This window comes from Phyllobates terribilis, unplaced genomic scaffold (genome assembly GCF_046119375.1).
Source record: "Phyllobates terribilis strain yellow unplaced genomic scaffold, ASM4611937v1 Scaffold_3__8_contigs__length_932513732, whole genome shotgun sequence".
Classification (NCBI taxonomy): domain Eukaryota; kingdom Metazoa; phylum Chordata; class Amphibia; order Anura; family Dendrobatidae; genus Phyllobates; species Phyllobates terribilis.
Genome location: NW_027362763.1, coordinates 324,897,639 through 324,915,951, shown reverse-complemented (window position 1 = coordinate 324,915,951; position 18,313 = coordinate 324,897,639). Strand labels below are relative to the sequence as shown.

The window sequence follows — 18,313 nt, the reverse complement described above, 5'->3', positions numbered from 1 at the left end:
GGGCCTCAGACTTCGCTGCATTGATTTTAAAATTTTACCATGTAACAAAGTGATCTATTTCAGCCATAACAGCATGGATGGATATATGTGATTGAGTGATATATACTAGGACATCATCAGCAAATAGAGAGCACTTGTACTCGGTGCCTCCCACCTCAATCCACCTAATATTGGGGTTATGGCGAATTGATGAGAGCAGGTGCTCCGTCACTAGGATGTATAAGAGAGGGGACAGAGGACATCACTGCCTTGTCCCATTGGTGATTGTGAAAGGTGATGAAAATGTTCTGACGCACCCCCTGGGCCTTGGGACACCCGGAGCCGGACCCTTTTTGGTGGATGCTGGTGGTTGTAGTCTTCGTGGCGGCGACCCAGTTCCGTGGCTCAAGGCGGTCAAACCAGTGGCGGAACTATTTATGTGGTTTTCATGTTTAAATGTCCGACTACGCCACCCGTGGATTGCGGTCAGAGTGAACCGCCGCTACAGGGTAGACCACTGAGGCTGGTGTTGTGGGTGCAGCAGAGCGTAGCATAACTCCCCACGGGAGGAGTATAGCCTCAGGGCAGTGTATGCGGAGGATGGGGGTGATGGTGCAGGGCAGCAGCAGTAACGACACGGAGTCAGTGATGCAGTTCAGGGCCTTTACTCACAGTTCTTATTATCCAGACCACGTCTGCAGGTAACGGCTGCCCACGTCGTACTGTGCTCACCAGGTGAGGGGCTCAGACAACTCCCAGATAACTTTGGAGCACTTCACAGGACCCCCTTTGTGTGTCCTTTGTCTGGCCTTTCTTACCAACACTTCTGTCCGGCTGCCTCGGGCCTCCTCTTGGTAAACTTGGCGCCAGTTTCCCTGACCCTATGTGGTGCCTTCCTAGCGGGTGTAGCGAGGGGCTGCGCCACATAAAATGTCAGAGCCTCCGGTTTCTAGCTGAGGGTCGTTTCCTGCCTCCACTAGTTCGGGGACCGGTCTCCCCCTTTGGCCTGACCCCTCCACGCAGGTGGATTCGGGCGTGCGGTGGCGACTCGCCCGTCCGCACCCCTGGGATCCCTTCATTCCTCGTTCCTGGAGCCTTCTCCGCTCCTCTTCCTTCCTTCTCCCTCTTCCAGGCCTGGGCCTCTGTTACTAGGCCCGCCTCCGGAGCAGAGCTCATGCAGAGCCCCTGCTCCCTGCCACTTCTGCTCAGACTTCTCTGCACTGAACTAAGATGGTGCCCACCTTTTATACTCCCTTCTCAATGCACCCAGGAACTGCTTCCTCCCTGCTCCTGCACTACAGGGTTCCCCTTCCTCAGTGTTCCCTCCCCCCACTCCAGCCAGGGACAGGGACTGTCGTGCCCATCTCAGGGGCATATTGGTCGCCCTGCCCCACGGCAATGTGGTGTAATGCATGCAGGTGTCGGGTCCTGATCCACACTCCATCCTTACCTGAGAGTGAGATATCACACCTCTGGGTGAGGTGCAATACGTCTTTAGCAACCGAGCCCTCAGGGTGCTACAGTTCCATTTATCTTCAGCCTAGGTGACGTATTGCGATACAGGGCCGTGATTTTGGCTATAAAAGGGTCCCCTAGACCCCTACCCCAAGCTTTTTAAGAGAATCATATATGGCGTGCCAGGAGACTCTATGGAATGCTTTCTCAGCATCCAACGAGAGTATCTAATTACAAATTTTTAACTGCATCTAGCCCAGGAAATACTTTGTGCCTAGTAGCAGTGTCTGCTAGTAAGCGGATTATCCCGGCTGTTAAGCAAGCTGCACCACCTGTAGTTTAGACACTTAATTTTTTCAAAGGAAATGCTTCGGGACCATGGGATACTTAGTGAAGAGCATCAGGAGGCACCCCAAGGCATAGGGGCTGGGACTGGCAGTAGGATGCCTTGCGGTGGACAGCCGAGCTCGATCCTTATAAAAGCTTTTTAACTGCAGCAGCTTTAGTGGACGCTACTGGAGCTGGAATTACCGCGGCTGCTGGCATGAGACTTGCCCTCCAATAGATCCTTGTAAATGGATTTAAAGTGTATTCATTCAAATTAGAGAGACAATTTAAATTAAAAAGCTTAGAGCTGCCTCCACCACAGGGGGGCTCGCTCGACCCACCAGCGGACAGGCACCAGTATTGGGAGAGGGGGGCTGGCCGTCAGGGTTCACCGCGGCTCTGGCACAAACCCGGCGACACGGAGGTGGCACGGGCAGGAGCGGACTGGCCGTGTCGGCTTCTCACTTTTTGGATTTTAGAAGGGCATGACATGCCTATATCTGTGTCTCCCCCTCCTTTTACTCCTCCACCTCTTTTATTTTCGCATGACTATATGTACTTGTCACTTTTCCATGTGTTAGTTATGTCTTCTGAGCAGTTTGTCAGCTTTTGGACACCTTTGAAGGTGTTTTCTATGTGTTTCTATGTGTTTTTGTTTGCCTGCCATTGGTTTTAACGGTGTTTGAAGGTGTTCGACGAACAGTTCGACGAACAGTTCGGCGAACACACGGGTGTTCGACGAACCGAACCGAACTCGAACACTACGGGGGTGGCTCAACACTAATCTTCAAACAATGGACGTGAATATTCTATGAAGAGTTTCACAAACTGCAATACGACTTCTGTGGTTTATTTAATAAAATGTGTGATATGTAAAATCCAATATGTAGGATGTACTACAGGTCCTCTTAAAAAACACATTCGCAGACATATTTCTGACACTACTAGCCCGTCTGTGACTAATATCTCTGTGGTTTCAAAGCACTTTGCCGCTAAACACGGGGGAGATACTCGATATCTAAAATACATGGGTATAGAAAAAGTTTTTAAACCAGTCAGAGGTGGTGACCTTAGGAGAAAAACTCTGAATAGAGAGAGTTTTTGGATTTTTAAATTACAAACCCGTATCCCTTATGGTTTAAACACTCGCCAGGAGTTAATTCTACAGTATAATTGATGTTAGTTAATTCATGAGTTGGTTTTCTGGGTATTGTTTTTATCAGTTTTCTTTTCTTATGGAGCTCACATTCCTCACATTGCCTGCTAGCTGTTTTGCTGATTTTAACCCTTTTCCTCCCATTTAGACAGCTTGTTATTTCATTCACTAATGAGTGCACCTGTTTCTGGATGGTGGCTTACTTACGCTATATGTGTGAGTTGCCTCTTTTTGACTATAAATCATGAATAAGACTCGTCTGAGTTGAAACGCGTCGATTTGTCTGATGTAATTCCTCACTGGAGCAGATTGATGTGATGCTTGTGTTTCTCGGATGAACTTAAAGATTTTTTTATCTTGGACTCAATAAATTACTATGTTTTAACTTTATCCTACGCTGGAGATTTTCCTCTTTTCTCTTCATTGCAGCGACCCGAGCCAGGGCGACTCCCTGCGAGGATCTCTGGACAGAAGATCTACAGACTGCATTCCGGTGAGCTGACTCTCCCCCTCTTTCCCTCCCTGTTTCATATATTCTGCTATACAGTTATTGTGTATGCAGTGACTGCTAAGGCTGCCTAAATTTTGGAAAAACCCCAATACCCATTTAAAGACACATAGAGGAGGGTCTCAGTAACAAAATGTTCCCATTATAAAGGAGCGATCCTGCTATACAGTTATTGCGTATGTAATGTCTGCAATGGTTGCCCAAAATTTGGACGCATCCAATACCCCTTTGAAGACACATAGAGGAGGGCCTCAGTTACAAAATGTTCTCACTATAAAGGACCTGGTATCCTATACTGGTTTTGCGTATGCAGTGAATGCCAAAAAGTTGGACCCATCCCAATACCCCTTTAAAGAATCATAGAGAAGGGCCTCAGTAAAAAAAAATGTTCCCATTATTAGGAAGTGGGTCTAATATACTGTTATTGCCTATGCAGTAAATGCAAGGACTGCCAAAAATTAGGAGGCATCACAATACCCCTTTGAAGAGACATAGAAGAGGGCCTCAGTAAAAAAAAATGTTCCCATTATAAAGGAGTGGGACTCCTAAATTGGTAATAACCATGAAGTGAATGCAAGGGCTGCATTGGACACACTCCAGTACCCCTTTGAAGAGATGTAGAGGAGGTTCTCATTCAAAAAATTGTTACCGTTGTTAAGGAGTGGCTCTCCTATACTGGAAATGCCCATGTGCATGGGCTGAAAAACATTTACCCCTGGTGGGTATACTTGAACATACTGTATATCATACAGTATGTCCCAGTATCATACAGTATGTCCCAGCTTGGCAGTTATGGGAGGGTAATTGAGCAGAGAATGAGGAGCAGGACGAGGGGAGAGAGGAAGTGGAATATGAAGAGGCAAAACACTAACAGAAGTTGGCCCCGCTATTCTCGGCGTGGGTAGGATGTGTGATGTTCCAGTTTGCGCCTTTGTCCCACCCTCCACCAGGTTCACCCAGTATGACGTGACAGAAATGTATCATCCCTGTCCACAACAACTTGTCCAGGTGTGTGTTGTTAGGTGGACCTTCCCGGTTACGGCATTGGTGAGAGCACGGTTCAGATTGTTTAACACGTGATTGTGTAACACAGGGATGGCACACCGGCAAAATAGTGATGGCTGGGAACACTGTATCATGAAGTAGCCACAGCCAAGAGATCACGGAAAGACTCTGTTCCCACCAGCCTAAACGTCAACATCTCCACAGCTAGCAATCTGGCAATGTGCGAGTTTAGTATTTGTGTCTGTGGGTGCGTGGCTGAGTATTTACACTTTCTTTCCACGCTCTCAGGCGCGGACAATTGGACGCTTCGCTGGGACAAGGAAGTGGATGTGGTTGATGTTTGTTGTGTGTGAGCAACCGCAGCTTGTGGGCAGGAGGTATGAGTGCCTGCTTCCTGGACAGCAGATTCTGAAGGACATAGCCCAGGCGACATAGCATTGGTTTGACCCGCAGACTCAGATTTCGTACCCTGTTGTTCTGCCCACCTACTGAGGTTCTTGGCTGCCATGTGGTTTCACATACTGATGCTGTTCAGGTTGCCTTTGCCCTGGCCTCTGCTCAACTTGGTATGGCAGATGCTACAGACTACAATGTTTTTCTCTGAAGGAATTTCAGATAAAAAATTCCACACAGCAGCTGAATGGAACTCTTGGGAACAGTTGACCCAGTTCCTACTCTGGGAAAAACTTGACCCCTTGGTGCCTGTTTTGGTGCTACATATCCATCTTCCTCTGTGTTGCTGTCATGGCTATGCATGCCAACGGTCCAGGTCGGATCAGTGGACTCATCATCGACCACTTTGCCTTCCATCTCATCCTCCTTCCCAGTTGACATTGTAGGCTGACCTGATGGCAACTGTGTCTCATCTTCATCAGCCTCCACCTCTGAAGACAGGAAATGACATTCCTCCAAGTGGCTTTCTTCTGGCCGTATGTACTCAAATACTTGAGCATCAAAGGGCGCCACCTCCTCTTGTCCCTCTTCAATGCTGCATAGTAATAGGCCAGAGCCAACCAAAGGATACATACCAAACAGACCCTCGGAGTGGCCAAGCTTGGGGTCATATTTCTCCTGTGACTGATAATGGCAAGAGGAAGTAGTACCAGATTCAGGATTGGATGGGCCAGCCTTCTGTGTATCGACAGTAGACTGTGTGGTCATGGAAGATTTGTTGCATGCTTGGCAAATGCGTAGAGACCTTGTCTGCTATCCAAGACAGAATCTGCTCTCGCTCTTCTGGCTTCCACACACGTTTACGTTCCAGACCGGGAAATTTTTCCAGGAACATAGTGGATGCATTAAGCTTCTTCTGACCTGACACAGACTGAGTGCCTTCTCACGCACCACTGACAACACCACATTCATGTCCACGCCCCTTAACAACAGGCTTTTTTGGCATTTTGGGTTTTGTTGACAGATTTTCAGATGTTGATGGCACAAGCCAACTAGCTGTCACAGCCAAAATAGTAGGTAAAATGTCCTGGTGCGTTCTTGGTAGCAGGCAGTAGGAAATGTTTGGATACTGCTTTGCGTAGGGCACTAAACGCCTTTTTAAGTGGACTAATGTGGACAGAAGGCAGGCTGTCACCCCAAAAACAGCGGGGAAAATGGTCTGGTGCGTGCTTTGTAGCAGGCAATAGGAAATGTTAGAAATACTGCTTTGCGTAGTGCACTAAACGCCTTTTTAAGTGCACTGATGAGGACAGAAGGCAGGCTGTCACCCCAAAAACAGCAGAGAAAATGGCCTGGTGTGTGCCTGGTAGCAGGCAGTAGGAAATGTTTGGACTACTGATTTGTGTAGGGCACAAAACACCTTTGTAAGTGCACTAATTTGGACAGAAGGCAGGCTGTCACCCCAAAAACAGCGGGGAAAATGGGCTGGTGCGTGCTTTGTAGCAGGCAGTAGGAAATGTTTGGACTACTGCTTTGCATTGGCACTAACTGCCTTTTTAAGTGGACTAATGTGGACAGCTGAAGCCAGGCTCTGACCCCTAAAACAGAGGGGAAAATACACCGGTGCTTTTAAAAAAAAGGCAGCACAAAATACTACTACTCTGTGTGCTGGAAAAATATTGCTTTGCCTCTCACAAGAACTGTTTTAAGAAGGACACTGGAAGAACACTTTAACCTCTTCCTACCTAGACACAATCTCTCCCTCCCTGTACTCTGACTTTGTTGTGTGTCTTCAGCTCTGAAAAGAGCTATTTTTTGGTAGTATTATGGAGCTGGTGAGTGGCTCCTTTAAACTGTCCCTGCTCGAGTATCTCTCCCTCCCTACTCTACACTGAACTAGTATACACTGCAGGTAGCCCTTAAAAGGGCTTTTGTTTTATCAAGAGTCCTAAACACTCTCCCTAGCAGCTCAGCGATCTCTCCCTATGCTTGTAGAATGCAGGCTCTTGATGCAATGTACACAAAATGTCGGCGGCAGGGCTTAAATAGACCCTATAACGCTGGGTGGCCAGCCAATCACAGTAATGTCACAACCAAGATGTCTGCGGCATTACTGTGATTGGTTAAGAAGCCCAGCATGTTTAGTGGCAGCAAGTGAGGTGCCAAAATTGCAGGGTGGGACATCCGAATATAGCAAGGCGAGTACACAAATACTCGCAATATAACGAGTAACCGAATACCGTACTATCCGTGCGAATAGCGAATAGTAACAAATACACTCGCTCATCACTAGCTGTAGACCAAAGAGTTCATAAAGCTCATTCTCATATTTTAAGATACAGCAATACTGTATACTAAATAAATTAAAAATGAAAATGCTTTTAAATGGATATTCTCATGTTATTAAATTGGTTTTATTAGCTAGCATGAAAATAAGTAAGTTTGCAATTTACTTAATTTTTTTGTCTCCTTTCACTTTTCTTCTGTGAGAGCTTTTATCTTTCATAGAGTAAAGCAAGTTTCCACTGAGCTCTTCCAATAGATCCTGGTGGAGTGTGTGCAGTAACTAAATTCCAGGAGAGGAGTTAAGTCCTAATATACTAGCCACTGCCAACATTCTTCAGACCAGTGATTTCTAAACAATGGTTAATTGCTTAATTGCCTCTCCTTCCTTCACCACTACTGACTGAGGTGCTGTTATAAATCTTGCAAACTCATCAGTCTCTACCATCAGCTGCTTCCAGATCTTCTAATCATGGCTTTCACTTTCCAGAGCCGTGTGCTTGCTCAAACATTCTGTTAACTCTATATGTAAATATAGTGATGAGTGTAGAATCGAGAATAAACCACCAATGGCTGAATGTGATACAGAGGAACTTATGTTGACTGTTATAGTTCTAGTAATATTACAGCTCTCCTATTAATCAGAACTGTCACTCAAGGAAGAGAGATCCTCTTTATGTACAACCCTCCTCCCCCCAGAAACTAGGAAATTAGCAAACTGCAGACTTGTGAGCTGCTCAAGAAACAACTTAAGAATAACTCTATAAGCTTCAGAAATTTTGACTTTGCAGTATTAAAATAGTATAGTAAAAAGTTGGAGGACAACTACTATATTTATATACTTTAACTCAATTTAACATGAAACACAGTATTATGAAATATTTAAGTAATATATAGCAGTTGATCTTGAATTCTTCCTATATTTCAATTCATTATTTTTGTAAAACATTGTGGAAGTTGTTGCTGTTATTGTCACGGGTGTGTCAGATGTAAAACATAGTCGCCCTGCAGTTAGTTGCAGGAGATCTCTTTGTTTGGCAATACAGACAACTTCTTAGAAGCTGTCTCACTCTAGGATCCAATGGCCACCTCCCTCCTACTCTAATTAACATGCAGGCCTGGGTGTTTAAATACTTTCAGTCTGCTTTAGGCCGGCGCTGGTGATATTAAATTGTTTCCTTGTGAAAGTTTGGAGCAAGTGCAATTCTTACTTCCTCTCTGGTGCTAGCAGGACGTGTGCGCTATCTCTCTAAAGTCGGCTCAAGCTAAGTTACTTTCCAGTACAGTAGTTGTTAGAAGGGACTGACTAGTGCTCATCCTCCCCCTTCCCTAGCCAGGGCCCAGCTCTAGGAAAATATAGGGTTTTATGTTCCTGTGCGGTGATTGGTGAGGAACCAATACAAAGACGATAGGGGAGACAGGGTGATATTAGATCAGCCTAGGGGATCTCCACTCCTCCCTCCTTCCCGTAGTGTCTGGGCTCCCTTCCCCTTATCCCTTTGTGTTGCACTTAGTCTTTCCCACACCTTGAGTGACAGTTATATCATACAATGATATAGATTAATGCAAGATACAGTAAACAGCCTGCATGCTATATTGTATAAAGATTTATTATTATCTTACCTCTTTTGACAGCAGTTTCCACACAGGAGTGACCTTCACTGTAATTGTGTTTAGTCCACAGATCTGTTGTCTGGCCAAACATAAAACAAGTAATAACTGTACAATAGCCGTATGACATACATCTATAATGTTATGTGGTATTCTAGTTTTATCTTTATAAAGCCTTATCAATGTAAAATGCAAAGTTATATAGGTATCCAATATAATTTGTTTAATTTCCTATCTGATTTAAAGAGCTCTTCTTGCTGTCAACGATAAAAAACCTTATCAATCATGCAACTGTATGGCTTATTACAACAAAGCTTTTCTCTAGTGAAACTTCTACCTATATAATCATGTTTTCACCTTCTGGATATCAACAATGAATGCTTTTATCCACTGAGAGCAATCAGAGATATTCATAAGTGACAGCAATTAATGCACTACCTTTTCAGTTTACAGTCAATCTGCTTTAATTATATAAAAAACTGGAAAACCAGTATCACTTAATTTCAGAAATTAGACTGAGGAAATGATAGGGGATAGGGGTGTTTATACCTGATTTCCTGTTCTTCTTTGATAAGACCAAAACTATATTTGGAGTGTATATCTGAACAAGAGAGGTCTTTTTCCAGAACACTAAAAGGAAAATATCTTTGATTATGAAATTGATTGATAAAATACAGCTCTAAAGGAGTCATCAGGTACTTGCTAACTACTTGCCTTTTCTGCCGTGTGACTATCTCTCCCAGCTCAGAGTGGTCATGGACCAATCCTCGTGATGATTCTCATACTTTCATGTGATGTCACGTCAACTGAGCAGTTTCTTCTCTTCTGTCACTGTCAATGTCATGTTGACTAACAGCTCTCTGATCAGAATAGAAGGAACTGTTTTGTTGATGTGATGTCACAGGAAGTAGGAGATTCACTGCCAAGAGTGGTCCATGACCGCTCTGAGCCAGGAGAGAACAGGCAGGTAGTTATCCGATAAGTTCTTAGCCGCATAGAAAATCCATTAAGTCCTAGATAACCCCTTTAAATTTTATTTGTAGCTCACTTACCCAATTTTTATAAACTTGCTCTCAGAAGGAATCCAGACATATCGTATTTTTTGCACTTGTATATATCTTACCTAATCATAGCAATGAGAGAAACCAGTAAGCAATGAATAATATAAGGACTTATGTATCACAATTTAAACAGCATCTGTGTCTATTACACGTTGCTCTACTGATGTGGTTTACTCTATTAACACGCAAACTCTTCTAAATGCAGACATGAAAGGAGAATAGAAACTGAGCTTGAATGATTTGGGATAGAGAACCCAACAAATCCTAGTAGAGACTCAACAGGTTAAACTTGGGGATAAGCTTACTTTGGTCACAAGAAACCATAAAACAACACTATAGCACTGGTGGTTCTTTTTGTATTTTACAGCAACTCTCATTATGTGCTTTACTGCTTCATAGGATATCAGGACAGCGCCCAGCACCTTCTAAAGGATTGCAGAACACCAGGGTTCTTTGTACAGCCCTTCTTCGTTCATAACTACCTGATTCTTCTCAAAACTCAGCTCCAATCACAGCCCTCTCACATCTTCTCCTGTTGTGGTCACAAGTAGTACATACATCTTATCTCAGTGTCAGCCATGACCTAAACTACCCAAGCATGCACCAATTTCTTCCCATCAGAAAACATGCACCTACTATAATGGCCAATTTTAAGGACTTGTTGTGAAGACACAGGGTTTTCCGTGGGCTTAACACTATTCAGACAACAACAGTGTAGCAATACTTTATTTAACCATAAAACGGACAATAAACACATAGCACAGTCCCAGCAAATACCCAAGATGGTACAACATTACACAGTCTCATCCTCCCGCTCCGTCCACCTGGGATAGAACAGCTGTGACTTTGGGACTTCCAGGGCCAACTACCTCAACCAGTGGCCCCCCGCTTCCCGCTTCTGGCAGGCCCCCACAGAGAGAAGGTAGAGGCAAGCTTAGGAAGCTAACAGTCCATTGAGGTACAAGGTCAGGAGACCTGATGGTCCTACCCTGCCTCTCTGAGAGTTTTCTTGAGGCCAGATGACCAGCTGGTCCCAATCTGGCTTCTCCAAATGTCTCCATGGGTTCCAGGCTACCAAGGGGCCTCTCCTGACAACACCAAACAACATAATACTGGGGCGAGGTGACTTCATCGTCCCAACCTGGTCTCCCCAAATGTATCCATGGGTCTCTGATGGTCAGTGGAGCAGATCCGTATCTTTCCAGTCAGGGATATATACCCTTAGACTAGAATCATGTAGAATCCAAATCTGTGTCTCTTTGGGTAAAGCCATACTTCCAAGCTGATAGTGTGAAGAGAGTCTGAGTGTCCTCTTGCTTCTTGCTTCTCCTTGATTCTCTTATTTGAAACTCTCTGCTACAGAAGCACATGTCCCTGAAAATAGTTACAGGTGTCCATCAAGTACACATGCACAGGTAAGGGGTTAGGGAGAGCAGAATCATGTCTCATTGTTTGAGCATTTGAGCATGTCCTCCAGTCTTGTGAATCAATAAGCCACAAGGTCCACAAAAGTTAACAATTAGCAAACATTCATTGTTCCAGAATCATAGAGAGACAACAATCAGGGTTATACAAATACTGGTCTGTTCTTATTGACCAGACACATAAATACACAAAGATAATAGCGTATTTCTCTTGGATTAACAAATCTAAAAATCTGGCTTATTAATATTATAGGCTTTATCGTCACACTAGGACATAAGTGTAATGCATACAAAGGTCCTTGTGATAATAATACTATATACAGAGCTTAAGATTAGTGATGGGCGAGCATGCTCGGCACTGCTTGGTACCCGCCCAAGCATTGGGATGCTCAATCGATTATCGAGCAGTGTTGAGTATTGCGTGGTGATCGAGTTCTCGGGTCCCTTTAATAAATTCATTTGATCCAATTTCTGAATCACCTGAACGGAATGCCACATTGAAGCCAGGTATATACAGTTATATGAAAAAGTTTGGGCACCCCTATTAATCTTAAGCTTAATGTTTTATAAAAATTGGTGTTTTTGCAACAGCTATTTCAGTTTGATATATGTAATAACTGTTGGACACAGTAAAGTTTCTGCCTTGAAATGAGGTTTATTGTACTAACAGAAAATGTGCAATCTGCATTCAAACAAAATTTGACAGGTGCATAAGTATGGGCACCTCACCAGAAAAGTGACATTAATATTTAGTAGATCCTCCTTTTGCAAAAATAACAGCCTCTAGTCGCTTCCTGTAGCTTTTGATGAGTTCCTGGATCCTGGATGAAGGTATTTTTGACCATTCCTCTTTACAAAACAATTCCAGTTCAGTTAAGTTTGATGGTCGCCGAGCATGGACAGCCCTCTTCAAATGATCCCACAGATGTTCAATGATATTCAGGACTGGGGACTGGGATGGCCATTCCAGAACATTGTAATTGTTCCTCTGCATGAATGCCTGAGTAGATTTGGAGCGGTGTTTTGGATCATTGTCTTGCTGATAGATCCATCCCCTGGGTAACTTCAGCTTTATCACTGATTCTTGGACATTATTGTCAAGAATCTGCTGATACTGAGTGGAATCCATGCGTCCCTCAACTTTAACAAGATTCCCGGTGCCGACATTGGCCACACAGCCCCAAAGCATGACGGAACCTCCACCAAATTTTACTGTGGGTAGCAAGTGTTTTTCTTGGAATGCTGTGTTTTTTTGCCGCCATGCATAACACCTTTTTGTATGACCAAACAACTCAATCTTGGTTTCATCAGTCCACAGGACCTTCTTCCAAAAAGAAATTGGCTTCTCCAAATGTGCTTTTGCATACCTCAGCCGACTCTGTTTGTGGCGTGCTTGCAGAAACGGCTTCTTTCGCATCACTCTCCCATACAGCTTCTCCTTGTGCAAAGTGCATTGTATAGTTGACCGATGCACAGTGACACCATCTGCAGCAAGTTGATGCTGCAGCTCTCTGGAGGTGGTCTGAGGATTGTCCTTGACTGATCTCACCATTCTTCTTCTCTGCCTTTCTGATGTTTTTCTTGGTCTGCCACTTCTGGCCTTAACAAGAACTGTCCCTGTGTTCTTCCATTTCCTTACTATGTTCCTCACAGTGGAAACTGACAGGTTAAATCTCTGAGACAGCTTTTTGTATCCTTCCCCTGAACAACTATGTTGAATAATCTTTGCTTTCAGATCATTTGACAGTTGTTTTGAGGAGCCCATGATGCCACTCTTCAGAGGAGATTCAAACAGGAGAACAACTTGCAAGTGGCCACTTTAAGTAGCTTTTCTCATGATTGCATACACCTGGCTATGAAGTTCAAAGCTCAATGAGGTTACAAAACCAAAAAAGTGCTTTAGTAAGTCAGTAAAAAGTAGGTAGGAGTATTTAAAACAAGAAAATGATAAGGGTGCCCATATTTATGCACCTGTCAAATTTTGTTTGAATGCAGATTGCACATTTTCTGTTAGTACAATAAATCTCATTTCAAGGCAGAAACATTACTGTGTCCACCAGCTATTACATATATGAAACTGAAATAGCTGTTGCAAAAACACCAATTTTTATAAAACATTAAGCTTAAGATTAATAGGGGTGCCCAAACTTTTTCATATAACTGTACATCTCTGCCTAGCTATTAGATAGACATAGATGTATATATCTGGGTTCAGTGCTTCGATCTCTGGGTTAGGATATTTCCTGTGCTGTCATCTGCGTGACAGTGCAGGAAACAAAGGCTCTGATCAGTATAATAGCATTACCGCTGTCAGAGCGCTGTGGGATCATGCTATCAGATGTCAGTGTGATCCCACAGATGTGACAGTGACCTGCAGTAAAAAGCTTACTGGCACCGGCTGATGGGACTACTACCACCATCAGCCTGTGCCTGCTGTCATAGGAAATAGCTAGCACAGGTGCTGTTGGATGTGAGCAGTAGTCTCTCATCCTCTGACACCTGTGCTGAAAGTAAAAAAAAAAATGTTAACATTAATAAAAAAATATTCAAATAAAAGAAAAACATTATACTCACCTAAACGTTGTCCCCAATGTTCTCCTCCCCTGCAAAAAAATAAAAATAAAAAAACACCATTTACTCACATTGCACCTAGTCCCTGAAGCCATTGTCCCCTGTAATAAAGGTAAAATAATAAACCAAGCACATCCTCACCTGTCCGCCGTAGTCCAAATGCTGAGATTCCCACATTGATCTCATGAATAGAACGGCCACATCAGAAAATGTGACTGCTCTATTCAGCAGCCACGCTACACTGACAGGCGCACGATCATTCCAGTCAGTGTACAGGTTGAGCTGGGGGGAGTGAGGTCAGAAGAGTTCATCATGAACTTGTGTGATGTCACTTACAACTGTACTGATGCGTAGGAATTTCGACAGTAGTGCTTTAAGTGAGGTCACACAAGTTCATCAACTAATGGACTCCTGTGAACTCTCTGCCAGAGCTCAGCCTGTAAACTGACACAGGAGTGATTACACTCCTGTGTCAGTGAATAGCCTGCTGTCCTCTATAACAGTCACATCAGTGACTATTCTAAAGGTAACGTTCAAAATGCAGTTGGCACTCTGCAATCCTTTCGTGGTGCACGAGGAGAAGTGACATATTCAAGAGCAAAAATGAATATCGGCTCTCACATGTGGTGAATTAATCTCGTTTATTCCACATCTCAAAATGTTTTGAGATGTGGAATGAACTAGATTAATTCACCACATGTGAGTGCCGGGATTCGTTTTTGCTCTTGACTATTCTAGAGGTGACCCAGATCGCTGTGGGACAATCTGGAATGTCATTGCGTCGGACAGGTGAGGGATATGTTTTTTTAAATTTTATATTTGTTAATTAAGAATCAAATAAAATTGTGTGTGCTTTTTATTTCAAATAAAGGACTTTTATATTTCTCCAATTTTACTATAGAATTAGTAATGGGGACATCTTATAAACGCCGCTCCATTACTAACCTGGGCTTCATGCCAGCCTCCAATACAAGGCTGACTTGAAACCCAAAGCTATTACCCTACTCGCCACCACTAAACGGCAGTGGGAACAGCTGAGGCTAAGAGCCAGATTTGGATGTGCCTTTTCAGGGGCAGATGAGAGATGATATTATTAGCTTCGGAGGGGGCTAGTATTCATGGCCCCTTCCCTGGCTATTAATATCAGCCTACAGCTTTCTGTTTAGCAAGGGAAAGCAAGGGAAAGCAAAGCACAGTCAACGCAAAACGTGCGTTGGGAAGACGCCAATCCACCCCAGCTACCGGTCTGAGGGTCTTTGGTAGTGTTGAGCCACCCCAATAGTGTTCGGGTTCGGTTCGGTTCGTCGAACACCGGGATGTTCGAGGAACTGTTCGTCGAACTGTTCGTCGAACACCTTAGAACACCGTCGAACACCATTAAAACCAATGGCAGGCAAACAAAAACACATAGAAACACATAGAAAACACCTTCAAAGGTGTCCAAAAGCTGACAAACTGCTCAGAAGACGCTTTCTTTAAAAAAGCCGGCCGGCAATTCAGCAGCGGCATACACCGGTACCCGACAATTTAGACAAGAAGGAATAGAGCCTCACACATAGATTAGATAGATAGAAACATGTCAGTCACATATATATGAAGTACAGTGACAGTGTTGCTTACTGTAATTGTCATTTAGTGTAAAGGATTTATTAAAAAATATAATAGTGTTTTCATGCACTGTCTCTTTAAAAAAGCCGGCCGGCAATTCAGCATCTGTACCCGACATTTATAACAGACAGAATAGAGCTTCACACATAGATTAGATAGATAGAAACATGTCAGTCACATATATATGAAGTACAGTGACAATGTTGCTTACTGTACTTGTCATTTAGTGTAAAGGATTTATTAAAAAATATAATAGTGTTTTCATGCACTGTCTCTTTAAAAAAAACGTCCGGCAATTCAGCATCTGTACCCGATAATTTATAACAGACAGAATAGAGCTTCACACATAGATTAGATAGATAGAAACATGTCAGTCACATATATATGAAGTACAGTGACAGTGTTGCTTACTGTACTTGTCATTTAGTGTAAAGGATTTATTAAAAAATATAATAGTGTTTTCATGCACTGTCTCTTTAAAAAAGCCGGCCGGCAAATCAGCATCTGTACCCGACATTTATAACAGACAGAATAGAGCTTCACACATAGATTAGATAGATAGAAACATGTCAGTCACATATATATGAAGTACAGTGACAATGTTGCTTACTGTACTTGTCATTTAGTGTAAAGGATTTATTAAAAAATATAATAGTGTTTTCATGCACTGTCTCTTTAAAAAAACCGTCCTGCAATTCAGCATCTGTACCCGATAATTTATAACAGACAGAATAGAGCTTACACATAGATTAGATAGATAGAAACATGTCAGTCACATATATATGAAGTACAGTGACAGTGTTGCTTACTGTACTTGTCATTTAGTGTAAAGGATTTATTAAAAAATATAATAGTGTTTTCATGCACTGTCTCTTTAAAAAAGCCGGCCGGCAATTCAGCATCTGTACCCGACAATTTATAACAGACAGAATAGAGCTTCACACATAGATTAGATAGATAGAAACATGTCAGTCACATATATATGAAGTACAGTGACAGTGTTGCTTACTGTACTTGTCATTTAGTGTAAAGGATTTATTAAAAAATATAATAGTGTTTTCATGCACTGTCTCTTTAAAAAAGCCGGCCGGCAATTCAGCATCTGTACCCGACAATTTATAACAGACAGAATAGAGCTTCACACATAGATTAGATAGATAGAAACATGTCAGTCACATATATATGAAGTACAGTGATTGTGTTGGTTACTGTACTTGTCATTTAGTGTTAAAATAAAGGATTTATTATTAAAAAAAATTGGCGTGGGGTTCCCCTTAATTTTAGTCTCTAGCGGAGGTTAAGCAGACAGCTGGGGCAGATGTTTGAAGCCTGGGAAGGGGGTAATACCCACGGAGCTTCCCAGGCTACTAATATGAGCCCCCAGCTGAATACATAGCCTTTACTAGCTATTAAAATGGGGGACCCCCCCAAAAAAATGACGTGGGGTCCCCCCTAATTTAATAGCTAGCAAAGGCTAGGCAGACAGCTGGGGGCTGATATTAATAGCCCAGGAAGGGAGCCATTAATATTGGCCCCCTCCCAGGCTAGAAACACCAGCCGTCAGCCGCCCCAGAAATGGCGCATTCATAGGATGCGCCAATTCTGGCACTTAGCCTCGCTCTTCCACGCTGCCCTGTAGCGGTGGCAGGGGGTAATAGGGCTGGGGTTGATGTCAGCTTATAATGCCAGCTGACATCAAGCCCAGGTTAGTAATGGAGAGGCGTCTATAAGACACCCCCATTACTAACCCCATAGTCAAAGTTAAAAGAAAACACAAACACCCAGAATAAAGTCCTTTAATTGAAATAAAGACACAATCCTTTATTGTTCTAAATTAAACCATACTTACCATCACGCCCATTCCAGCTGAAGCCAACGATCTCCTGCAATAAAAGAAAAATAACAAAGCAACATCATCCTTACCTTTCCATGGTTCCCACGACAGCTTCAGCTCTGCTACATCGAGATGACAGGCTGGACCGCAGCAGAACGCTGCCATCCAGCCTGTCATCCCGCAGACACTGAGAAGCGCAGGCTTGCTTGCGCTCTGCAGTGTCTGGCTGTGACGGCTTAAAGATGAGACGAGTTCATGTCCAATGAACTCGGCGCACCTCATGCACGTCACTGACAGCGTGGGAAAATTCTCACGCTGAAGCGCTGAGTGCAGGAGAATTCTCCCACGCTGTCAGTGACGTGCATAAGGTGAGCTCATGTCCAATGAACTCAGCTCACCTCCTGCACGTCACTGACAGCGTGGGAGAATTCTCCTGCACTCAGCGCTTCAGCGTGAGAATTCTCCCACGCTGAAGCGCTGAGTGCAGGAGAATTTTCCCACGCTGTCAGTGACGTGCATAAGGTGAGCTCATGTCCAATGAACTCAGCTCACCTCCTGCACGTCACTGACAGCGTGGGAGAATTCTCCTGCACGCAGCGCTTCAGTGTGAGAATTCTCCCACGCTGAAGCGCTGAGTGCAGGAGATTTTTCCCACGCTGTCAGTGACGTGCATGAGGTGAGCCGAGTTCATTGGACATTAACTCGGCTCATCTGGATGCCCTCACAGAGAGACACTGTGGAGCGCAAGCAAGCCTGCGCTTCTCAGTGTCTGCGGGATGACAGGCTGGATGGCAGCGTTCTGCTGCGGTCCAGCCTGTCATCTCGATGTAGCAGAGCTGAAGCTGTCATGGGAACCATGGAAAGGTAAGGATGATGTTGCTTTGTTATTTTTCTTTTATTTCAGGAGATCGTTGGCTTCAGCTGGAATGGGCGTGACGGTAAGTATGGTTTAATTTAGAACAATAAAGAATTTTGTGTTTATTTCAATTAAAGGACTTTTTTCTGGGTGTTTTGTTTTTTTTAAATACTTTACTAGAAATTCATGGTGGTCATGTCTAATATTGGCGTGACCCCATGAATTTTGGGCTTAGGGCCAGC

At 43.6% G+C, this 18,313-nt stretch overlaps 1 long non-coding RNA gene across 1 annotated transcript; it reads right to left on the bottom strand.

Annotated features, from left to right (window-relative positions):
- Positions 1–9,266: 9,266 nt before the first annotated feature.
- LOC141258090 (uncharacterized) lies at positions 9,267–9,840 on the bottom strand. The gene is made up of 2 exons (XR_012318195.1): positions 9,770–9,840; positions 9,267–9,347 (listed from the first exon to the last, which is right to left on the bottom strand). It is a non-coding gene; the product is annotated as an uncharacterized lncRNA (long non-coding RNA).
- Between the last annotated feature and the right edge of the window lie 8,473 nt (positions 9,841–18,313).